The following is a 12,468-nucleotide window of genomic DNA, read 5'->3' as shown; positions in this document are numbered from 1 at the left end:
TCAGCAAGGAACATGTATTGATGGGACTGCACAGAAGTGTTTATTGCCCACTATCCAGAATGTGATGGTCTGTCCCATTACATGGTAGGCATATGGCATCCCAGTCAGATCACTGAAGAGCTGCTGATCAGACAGGGTGTTCCCTTTGTGGTGATATGGTTACACAGCAGAAAGTAATATACAGGACTATAGTCTGTTCCCATTGAAGTGACAGGAATTTTGCCATTGACTTGAATGGACATGGGTTGGTCCCAGGGTATTCACCACATCTAGAATTTATGGATGTCACGTCAATGGAAAGAAGTTTGCAAACAAGAGTAGAATTTGTTTAAAAGATCTAAACGGAGATTTTCAAAGGCAACCAGGCCAGTTAGGCACCCAACTGCCTTTGAAAATCAATGAAAGTTGAGCTCCTAACTCCCTTTTACCTTTGAAAAATTTCCCTGTGAGTTTATTTTTAATAAATTTTAATTGCATCATGTTTCTTGTTAACTAGGTAGGGATGGGCAAAACAGTTCTGATTTAAAAAATAAATTAAAAAATCTTCGGCCAAAATTCTGACCAACCAAAAGCAAAACTTTTTTTTTTTTTGTCCAGGCACAGTTTTGATCAGAAAAGTGTCTATGAACGTACTTAATAGATCCCTTCATAGTGAGGCTTCCAGGTTACATCACTTCACTTCAATAGTGTTACTGCTTAGCTTTTGCTTTTTCTCCTCATCTTTTCAAATGCATAATGTTTCCATCCCAACATTCCCTTCAATGATCAGGTATGGAGATGGAAAACCTTTGGAGAGAAGAAAAATATTGCAGTTTTAAATCAGGTCTGTATAACTACTTCTCTTCCAGAGTAATATATTCCCTTGAAATGTAGTGCTTTAGCCTTCAAAATGTTCATGAGAGTTTGCTGAATTATTAGGAAGTGTGAGTCTAACTTTTTTTATAAGGCAGCATTTCTTGTGATGAGCATTAGGTATGTTTCATAACACTTACAATTCATCTATTTAAGTTCTGGATTGTCCCAGAAGAGCAGTGACTTATCAGAATCTGATGTGCATGAAAACAGTATATCTGGGTTTTTGTTTTATCATCTCAACTGTTAAAAAAAGAAATGTTCTCATATGAAACTTCATTTTCTCCCAAAGCAACTTAAACAAAGGGAACTCAGTATATAGAAAAAATCCAACCAATTGGTTCTTTCCATAGGGGAAAAGCTTTGTAGTGCTGCTTAGATTTTATATATCAGTTTAATTTTGTTTCAATGATTCCTTTTCCTGGTTTTGAAGTATAGAGTTGATATCTTATTAAAAGGTAGCTTTTACATGTTTAAATAAGGTTATCAAAACAGTTAATATGCATAATTAGAGCTATATATCTATGAATGTTTTTCTCTTCATGGGAAAAGTTTGACTCTTCCTCATAACTTTAGTGCAATAGTCCAACAATGTAAAAAGTATCATTAGAAAAAATTGGCCTATGACATTTAGGTTGGATTTAATGCATTGGTGAGCAAATAAAAAATTAGTGCAAGTTCTCCTCATTTTCAATTGCTAGGTATCAAAAATGATATTAATGATGTTAAAAAATAGGCCAACCTTTTTTAAAAAGTGAGTTCTTTTTATGTGATGGAACTGAATAAAATGGAACGGAACTGAATAAAAATGGGAAAAACTCAGATTACTTCACTTTATTTTTCCTCCTATGAACTGATAAAAATGCTAACAATTAAATTATCTCATAAAAACAAATGGCAATGCTGCCTGAGACCACGCAGTATGCGTGTGCTGAGCCTTTCCTTATTACAAATACGGGGCTAGATTCTGATCTGTTATACCAGTATAACTCTAAAGTAGCCTTGCTGAAATAAAGTGAGTTACGCCTGATTTACACGAATGTAGCTGAGATCATATTCAGCGCCATGAAATACTGTACTACCTATTAATATACCTTTTTTCAAAATCTTAAAGTACAAGTGAATAAGGTTCACAAAGCACAAGAATTGAGATGGTTTGGTGTTGCAGTTTGCCTTTGCTTCTGTACTTTCAGTATTATTTATTCTTTCTATTACTCTAGTAGTGATCATGGTGGGGGCCCAATTGGGCTAGGTACTATATAAATATATAGGAAGATACAGTACCTGCTCTAAAGAGCTTACAATGTAAGGTGACAATAAGCATACGAGGGATGGGGAACACTTACACACGTGCTTAACTTTACTATCATGAGTAATCCCATCAATGGGACTACTCAGAGTAGTTAAATCAAGCATGTGCTTAAGTGCTTGCAGGACTGGGGCCAAAATTATATTAATGATGTTAAAAATAGGCCAACCTTTTTTAAAAAGTGAGTTATTTTTATGTGAGCTTTATTACTGTTCCTATTAGCTTTATTAATTCCTGGAAGATGCCAATAGAGCACCTTGAGGATATAGTGTAATGCTGCTTGTAGAAGTGATACCACCGAGAAACATGGATTAGTATGCTATTGGCTAGCAGTGGAATATTTAGTAGATAATACAAAGGAGGGTATGGGTGGAGGGACCCAGAATATAGAGACATTCCTGGAATTCTTTAGGCCTGGAGAATTATTGTAAGGCTTTTGTGGCTAACTTCAACAGCCCCTGTATTTGTTAAATATTTTCCCACTGAAAGCCAATATAGCATTGACAATGGAAATGCTCATGTTACATTTGTTCACAAGGCCTTCTTCAGTTCAGCTCTGTTAGAAGAGAATAAAGCAAAAGTAACTGAAATGAATGTAGCAGAATTGGGCTTTTTGCTTCTGCTTCTATTTTCACTCACGTATCTCTGCACTAACTCCAGTGAAGTCAGGGACATTACACCAGATTTACACAAGTTTAACTGGGAGCAGAATCTGGCCCAATTTGCATTTGCCTGTAAAGGGCATGAATGACTTTGAAATTGTGGGCAAAACCCTGGAAGGTGCTGAGCAGCTGCTGAACATTTACAATTCCCAGTAATGTCAATGGGATTTGCACATGCTTAAAGTTGTTATGCGTACCTCAGTGTATGGCTTCTCCTTGCCTGTATTATTATAAAGACTTAGCTCATACCTGTTAGCTTGTCCTCTGAGAATGAGATTCCACACTAGAGACGAGAGAGAGAACCCTTTCCAAGTCCTGCAAATGGAGTTGCAACAATATCTCCTATCAAAGACAGCCAAATAGCATCACATCACCATATTTAATTTTTTAAGGCATGTGTATTCCTCCATTTACAGGATGTTCCATATTTCACCCTTTTGCATGATATGTTCAAATGGAGATTTCTCCATCTCCTTCTACTGCAGAAAACAAAGATATGCCTTCATTCCAGAAGGAGAGACCGTTTTAACTGGAATAGAACAGTGTGTGTCAACAGTTTACCAGCTGTGAAGAAAACCCCCCAGAAGAGATGAGAAAATAGCTGATATTAAGTGATGGAATAATCTCTTATCCCATAATAGAACCCTGCCTAGCTTAAAGCAGTTCTCTTCACCCAATATCTGTCAAATTCTAGCAGGAGTGTATGGTGACATTATGAAGTCTCCAGAGATATTTTCATGTCATTTAGCTGAGTTGTGTCATTTGATAAATTGCATGTTTGTAAAATCAATATTCTTGATGGTATGTTTTCTTCTTTTTTATGAGTGTCAAAGTTCTGTGCTAGAAACAATAATAATAACTCATATAAACTATCACTTCCCAATAGCAAATCATTGTCTTATTAAAAACCCTATTTATTTTTCAGCATACTTAATGTTGCTGTAAAGGATATTGATGTGTTGCTTGAAGCTACATAAGCTGTAAGTTCAGGTCGCTATTTTCTTAAATGGGAGGGAAAATGGAAAATTAAGTGCTAGACAAAGCGAAGGCACAGGATTTGATTCTCTCACACCAGTTTAAGACTAGTATAAGTCTGCTAATGTTAATGGAAGTGATTACTCCTGCTTTACACTGGAGTGAGAGGAGAATCAGGCCCAGCGACTCTGAGACAGGCATAGCATAGATGGAAGTTGTATAAGCTTCCACACACAGCTGAGCCACAATACCACACTCCAGAACATATTCTGGTTCTTCCAGTCCTGTTTCCCCTGAAAAACTGTACCAGTGCACTTCAATCAGAACCTGCATTATTCCCTTGTCAGTCATTTCTTGGGGCTTCCCTTGAGGTGAGAGACAATCAGTTGTATAAAATTGGGTGTTTGGTTTATGATGCTAATAAATATTCACTAGTGACTAAGATGATTCCATAAAACTCATCGCCCATTGGGACCTAAAAGGTAAGGTTTGAACCGAGATTGCCAGAAGTAACTATATATTTGTATAATGTGGCAATCAATGGGACTAATAGTTGGAGGAGACAGGGTTAGGAGTTCAGCACCATGTACTAATTAATCTTAGAAAGAATTAGAGATCCAGAAGTATTGCCTCTCAGCCCTTAACCTTCAAAATGCACGTGAGCCAGTGACTTTTATAATGCCTTTAATAACATGATGATTTTGACTGCTTTGAAAAATTCAGATGGAGCCTTGTAGTCCTGTGTATCACAAGCATAGAGGAAAACCATATAATCGTTGCAGTAAGGAACATTTTTGATTAAATTTTCAAGATGGTAATGTCTGTATGTGCATATTTCAGGACAAATGTTGTAAGTTTTTGTTTACATTTCAGATGTTTCAAGCTCTGATTTTCCACTGGTAAACCATTACTTTAAACGTATTTATTGTGAAGCAACAGTAACTTTCCCTTTAATGAGAATCTATTTCAAAGACATTTAATCTTTCCAGTAGAATATGTATTGTGAAGTTTTATGTAGCCCAGAATAATTTCTTTGTAAATGTACAGAAGGCATGCTGTATAATCTACCAAATAAGAATGCTTTTCTATAAATAACATTCCATTTTAAAGATTAAATATTTCTAGTCTGTGTGCTTGGGTATCTACGTAACTGTTTGATTGCTGTGATGGTTATTATTCAGCTTATTAGAGCAACTAATCATACTATAAAGTTATCATCAGTAGGATGGGGAATAACATAGACACTTTCCCTGATGGTTCATAAAGATGAAACAGGGCCTGGATCCCAAAAGTTTTGAGAACCTCTGGACAAACACTTCTTCTCAGACTCCCCTGATGTGCTTCAAGGACTCAGAAGTGGAATGATGTTCTTCAAACTGAGCATCCTTCACTGAGGCTTGCTGTTCTGATGCTCCTTATAGATTTGGTGCCCCATATAGAATCTCTCTGACCATGGGAAGTAGGCTGAAAATGGTCCTACCTGAGTGAGTAAGGATGTGCAATCCTTAATCTACTTAGTTATTCTGTGATAGCAAGTTATAGTTATTATTGATATTACTATAGTAACTTGGAGCCTAGTCATGGACCAGGACCCCATTGTGATAAGCACTATACAAACACAGTACAAAATGATGATCTTTGCCCCAAAGAGCTTACAAGCTATGTATAAGACAAGAGACCACAGATGGCTACAGACTGACTGATGGGAGAGTGCAAGGAACCAATGAGATAGTATTGGTAAGCATGATAGACAGTGGTCTCAGCACACTAGGTGCCTAGCTGTTGTTAACTTCTGTTGTAGGCATCACAGCAAAAGAGAATTTGGAGGAGAGGGTTTTGAAGGCAGATAGCGAATTAGTTTTGCAGCTATTTATGAGGAGCTCCTTCTAAGTGTGAGGAGCAGTCTGGGAGAAACCATGAAGGTGCTTGTTAAAAAATGTAACACGTGGATACAGAGGCCAGCATCCTGGGCTGATTGGAAGTGGGCATCAACATCTCAATAGTGACTGAGAGATGGTAGATGGGCTGGTTATAGACCATGGAGGGGCCTGAAAGTAAAGACAAAGTAGCTTATGTTCAATGAGATAAAGAAGGGTGTGCCAGTGGAGGGATGCAAAGAGAGTGGTGATATGTAGAGCTGGGTTGATAATGGATTTTTTTTGGTTCTCCCATGATTCAGAAAAATTGTGGGGGGAAATTGTTTTCAGTCAAGCTTAACATTTCGTTCAACCCAAAATAAAATGTTTTGTTTAGAGTTTGAACATTTTCTTTTCATCTTCTTTTTTAAAATTCAAATTAAAGGAAATTTTGAAATGAAAAGTCATTTTGAGTGGAAAAATCAAAATGTTTCATTTTGAAAATGTCAAAACATTTTGATTTTTTTTTTTTTGAAATTTTTTGGAATTTTTTTTTCAACTGAAAGAATTTGGTGAAATTAACATGAATTTGTTAAATGTTAATGTTTTGGTGTAATTGAATCTGCATGTGTTGCTGAAAAAAATATTTTGACTGAAAAAATTCGCCCAGTTGTAGTGAAATTGTCAAAGCAATGGGCTAGGAATATGATCTTTGCAGTAGCTGCATACAACCAGGGGAAGGTTACATTTGTCAAGGCCAGAGAGCAGGATGTTGCAGTAATCAAGAGGAGAGATGATGAGAGCCAGGATGAGAGTTTTAGCTGTATGGAAGGACAGGAAAGGCCATATTTTAGAGATAATACATAAAAAATTTGCAAGATTTAAACATACTGCTCACCATAATGAGAATATTTCTAAGACGATCAGACAAAGCTGAATTGTTTGCTAACTGGTTGTGATCAGTCAGGACACATTTGCTTTCTCATCAGTAGCATGTTTAACCTAAATGATAACTTACATTCTGCTGCTTTTACACGGAAGAGTGACACTTTTGGACATGTGGCTGCCCTATATCTTTATTGCAGCCTCTGCCATAAAGTTAGATTAGATTATTTGCGATGAAGCCACAATAGTAGTTTCAACTTCTAGAAAATACCATGTGCTTTTTTATTAATTATTTCCTTTATCAGTAATTTTGATAGCTAATTTCATTCTGTGTTAATATTTGTGTGTGCTTGTGTGTGAATATATATGTAAAAACATGTAACATAAGGCTATACATATGCATGTATAAATACACATACAGGTATGAAGATGTGTGTTTTTGTCTATACAGTACATTGCTGCTTGTCCATCTGCCTGTCACCTTAAGAGTCTGGTGTGATTAATGGACCATTGAACTATTCTGTTTCTGTTATTCCTATGTTCTTATAATAGCATGTGCAGTTGTCACTAGCTGGGATAAAAATTACAATTGCCATAAATCATCATGCTTCAGGGCTTGAGCTGATCACCAGCTAGGGCCTGGGAAATATTTCCTCCTCTTGGTATACTTGTGCACAAGTTGCCAAATGCATTATGGGATTTTTTCATTGCTTTCTTCTAAAGCATCTGGTGTAGTCCACCATCAAAAATATAGGAGATAGATGAACCATTGAGGCTTAGCTATATTCCCAACAACACTGTCTTTCTCAATGAATCAAGCTGATTCTCCAAAAGACTTTAGGAAAAACTTTCTTGGCTCTGTATCTGGTAATGACTGGTACAGTAGAACCTCAGAGTTATGAGCACCTCAGAAGTGGAGGTTGTTCGTAATTCTGAACTGTTCGTAATTCTGAACAAAACGTTATGGTTGTTCTTTCTAAAGTTTACAACTGAACATTGCCATAATACAGCTTTGAGACTTTACTGTGCAGAAGAAAAATGCTGCTTTGCCTTTATTTTTTAGTAATTTATGTTTAACACAGTACTGTACTATATTGTATTTGCTTTTTGTTGTTGTCTCTGCTGCCTGATTGTGTGCTTCTGGTTCCAAAAGAGGTGTGTGGTTGACTGGTCAGTTCATAACTCTGGTGTTCATAACTCTGAGGTCCTACTGTAGCTGGGAATTCAAGCAGACTTCACTAACTAAGGGAGTCTTTTATTTGGAGGCTGGATACACTGAGGACAAAGCCTGGCACAGTGAGTTGCATTTTGTACAATAATACAGCCAATACTCCAACAGGCATCTCGGTGGTCCATGTGTATGCCCACTGAAACACAAGGGAGCCCCTCTTTAACTGAGCGCAAGTCTGTGTAAGTCTGTAAGTTTCTCATCTAAAAGCTTGCAGCATTAGAATATGTTGCCTTTTTACTACACCATGGCTGCAGTCTACTTCATATCAGAAACCACTTCCGTTATTTTTACTATATTTGCCCAGACTTGTGGTGAGTCTAAAAATGTCAAAATCTTTACAGAATTCCTCAGAATGCTGTCACAGGGTGTTACCTCAAGTGTGAGTGATTGCTGGTTATAAAAACATTGGAGTGGGTTACATTTAAAGGGCCAAATTCTCCCGACTTGCATCTTATGCACCCTAAATTGGCTTCATTGGGATTCCAGAGGCTGTAACCCATGGAAGAATGTGGGCCACTGTCTGTCTTGTCTTGTTTCAGAGTAGCAGCCGTGTTAGTCTGTATCCGCAAAAAGAACAGGAGTACTTGTGGCACCTTAGAGACTAACAAATTTATTAGAGCATAAGCTTTCGTGGGCTACTGCCCACTTCTTCGGATGCATATAGAGTGCATATGCATCCGAAGAAGTGGGCAGTAGCCTACGAAAGCTTATGCTCTAATAAATTTGTTAGTCTCTAAGGTGCCACAAGTACTCTTGTCTTGTCTTGTGTGTTTTGAGACTGAAGTGTAATTCACTACATAGAAGTCAACAGAAAGAAGTGACCAGTAACTCTTGTCTTAGTGGAAAATCATATTGAAAGTTTACCCTTGAAATATAGTATTGTAATCTGGGGGTTCAGAGCACTTGCTAAAAATTTATGTAGGCTATATTTCCCTTGGTTTGTCAGTTGACTGAAATATTGTGAGCCCAGTACTGGTCTCTAGACAGGTGTCACAACTCTTATCCATCATAGATCCCAAATAAACTAATCTCGTATTCAGTTCTGCGCTGTCAGCTAAGGTTCTTGCGGACTTTGATTCTTCCTGACATCACTTGTATATTGCTGAGTGTTCAAACTCTTGATGACATGAATGCTGTCTCTGTCCACAGGATACTCCTGATATTTGTTCTACTGTCACCTTCTGCATACATGTATAGTCCTGAGTACATGTATCTCCTTGCCCACAGAGCTACAATTCTTCTCCTTAGATAAACTCTGAGGTTCTCCAGCTTAATTTTGTAATGGCCCTCAACATTCAAAGGAGAGGGAGAGCATGCACAAGTGATTTTTCAGATCCCAAGATAAACTGTTTTCATTTGCATTCTCCTTGCAAGTATTGGTTACTATTAGACATTCTGAAACTGATAGAGGCTCAAAGCATGTATCAGCCATCATCATCAAGTTAATAGTGGTCTAATACTTTAAGAAGTCCAACTAAGGTAGTTTATTACATCCATCCATATGATGATTTGCTAATTCTAAACCTCTTCAACATAAGCACCAACTCTACCTCACTTTTATTCTTCTTCATTAAATCTATATAACCTGCAAAGTGTGGCAGCTTAAATCTATCTATTTTAGGGTTATGTATTGGTGCCCATTTAGGCAAGTTTCACGCAAGTGAGATTAATGAAACAGTTGCTATGCATTTCTAGCAGAACTCCTTTAATGTTACACCATAAGCTCAGAATAGCTTATTCTGACACACTAGTCCCGGAGTACCAACCTCTTGCTGTGAGTTTATAGCAGCAGCTAAGATTTGTTTGGTAAACACAGACTAAAGCAGTACATCTTAATGAACATTAACATGTCATTAGTTGGGGAGAATGAATGGTCAGAGGGTTAATGATGGGTTACAGATCCGTTTATCTTTAGGCCACTAGAGAATCTGGTCTGGATCAGTACTGACCAAAATCATTACCATCTGACAGCTGTTCCGCAGCCTTTGTGAAATGAGTTTGTGGCCTAAATGCAGTTCCTGGTGGACAGGTATCTATATAACACAAACTAACATCATAATTGATTCTGCTCAGTACCCTTATTGAGAATCTTATCAATGTCTCAGCTTTCACTGACGCAAGGAAACCAAAAGTAACTCCATTGATGTCAGTGGGATTACATTAGTATCAAATCAGGCCAGAAGTCTTCCAGTCCTGCTGGTAAAATGAATGGAGACATAGTAAATGAACAAAGCCTCTATCCAGTGCTTAATTTGTAATGAAACAGGTGTAGGGGCTCAAGCAATTTTTTTACATTCATAACTGATGTGATAAGCCCAGACATGCCACTACCAAGTCCTGGTACAAATTAAGCGCTGCCTGTATCCCCGGGTCATATTTTTTGAGACAGAAAATATCTCAGCATTAATTTTCTACTTAGCTTTTCTTGCTGCCTATAAACTTTTTCTTTTACGGGTTTTTTGCCTTAGGACACAGCAGATCAGTGTTCAGCTCAAATCTTGCCTATCTGTTTTTTTCTAGTTTCTTATGCAATAGTGTAAAGACTTCTCTGCTTATGCAGCACAATGTTCTGGTTTGTTTTCAAAAACAAAAAACAAAAAAATAAAAATGATATTTTATTGCAAAGTCACACGGTACAACCTTTCGGTTAGGTAGCATGTCTGATCATAAATAACTTAGCTATATAAATGTATATTAAATACTAACTTTAATAAAAAAGGCTCCTTTCTAGGCAGCTAGTGGCTAATTTTCAACAAACCATCAGTTTTGTTTGGGATCTTTATGGCATCAGTTGAGCAATGCTCCACAGTGGAGACAACATAAACTAAAGAATAAGTCAATCATTTCAACATTCAACATTCAAAAGACTAGGCACTGTATTGTAATTTAATTGGAATATTTGAATTTGTCTTTGCCAATCCAAAAAAGGAAGAGGACAGAATGAAAAGTACAGTAATGATCCATTGGATAACAAACATATTTTATGGATTCACCAACTATCTATTCATCTGTCCAAACCTACAGCTTTTCCTCCCTCCAGCAAACCATAAGGCTTGTCAGCACTTCTAGTGCTAACTTTTTTAAAAGGTTGGCTATGTCCTTTCCACTGTTGGCCTGTAGGAGTGTGGAAGTGCAGAATAAACTAGTCTGTCTTGCTAGTGACTACAACATCACATCACTGAATTAGAGGAGGCTTGTCAGTCTGTTTTCACAGGAAGGATAACCTGAAGATATTAAATGAAAACGAACAAAACTCATCTAGTTGACTTGGCTCCACGGGTCGGCAATGTGTCCATATATGGACAGAAGTGTCTGTGGTAAAAATGTTGAGGTCCGTGGTAATTTTTCAAAAAATTGAATGACTGAATGACATACCTCTCCCTCCACCCCCTCCAGGTCCAGCACTAAGTATGGTAATTTTGTCAAGAGTCCATTGTGCAACAACATGGTTGTGCCAACCCCTGCTTGGCTCTTCCTTAGTGAGGCCTTTACATGTGCACACACACACACACACACACACACACACACACACACACACACACACACACACACAGCTATTTTTCTTGTAGGTTGGGATGAGAGAGAGAGAGATTGTTGCTGTTACTTCTCAATTATAGAGAGATGTTCAGATAGGGATGAGGTCATAAAGGACTTAAGGACATAGAAAGAGAAACAAAGAAAACAGAAATCCCCAAAGACATTTTGGTTAGGTAGCCAAGAGAAAATTACATTCTAGCTTTCAATGTGATACAGTAGCAGAATAGGACAACATGACAATGGGCTGCATAAACAGAGGTATAATGTCAGGGAACAGAGAGGTGTTAGTCTCTCACTCTGTGGGCCTTGTGACACCACATCTAGAAGATGTATTCAGCACTTCAATCCCAGAAAGATGGGGATAATTAAAAGAGCAACAAAAATGATTAAAGGTCTGGTTGGATTTATGAGGAAGGTCTAAAAGAATTAAATATGTGTCGCTTGGTTAAATGATCACGTAAGGGGAAGTAAAACTTTTTACAAGTATTTGAAGGTTGGAAATATCAAGGCTGGGAAGAGTTATTTGGCAGATGTAAAAAGTATAACTACAAGTAATGGGGTGATATTAAGAAAAGGTAAATTTTCATACACGTGTCAGGCTGTTTGAGCACATAATATTGGAAAATAAAATTTAGCTCCTTTAAAGATGAGAGAAACATTTTAGTTTATATAGTGCTTTTCATTTTCAAGGACCCCAAAAACTTTTAATATACATTATGGAATAACTTTACCTTCTATGCAAAGGCTGGCAACTCTAGGGTGGAACACAGTGAATATTTAACAGCACAAGTGAAGACTAATATGATATCCAGTTGCAATAGAATTCTAGCAAATGTAGGTGAGTTTTGGTGCAACTGCTTCAATTTATTTACAAGGTCATAGCTCTGTGATACCAGCACTTTATAGTTTTATGAATTGAAATTGTAACCAATGATTTTATAGGGAGGGTTAATTTTGAAATTCCCATTAACTTCATTGTTCTACCTCTGATAGGGAGTTCACCCCACATCAGCCGTGAAGGGGTTAAGGTGGCACAGATAGGGCCAATTGACTTTATAGACTGCACTTGGGGTGAGTGGCTTGACTGACAATTACTAATGGCTGTTAAAGCCCAGCTGGGGGAGAAGCTGGCTAAAGGCATAAATTCAGGAAAGGTTGCAG

This window comes from Malaclemys terrapin, chromosome 8, assembly GCF_027887155.1.
Source record: "Malaclemys terrapin pileata isolate rMalTer1 chromosome 8, rMalTer1.hap1, whole genome shotgun sequence".
In the NCBI taxonomy this organism is placed as follows: domain Eukaryota; kingdom Metazoa; phylum Chordata; order Testudines; family Emydidae; genus Malaclemys; species Malaclemys terrapin.
The sequence above is the reverse complement of the archived record's forward strand: the minus strand, read 5'-3'. Positions refer to the sequence as shown.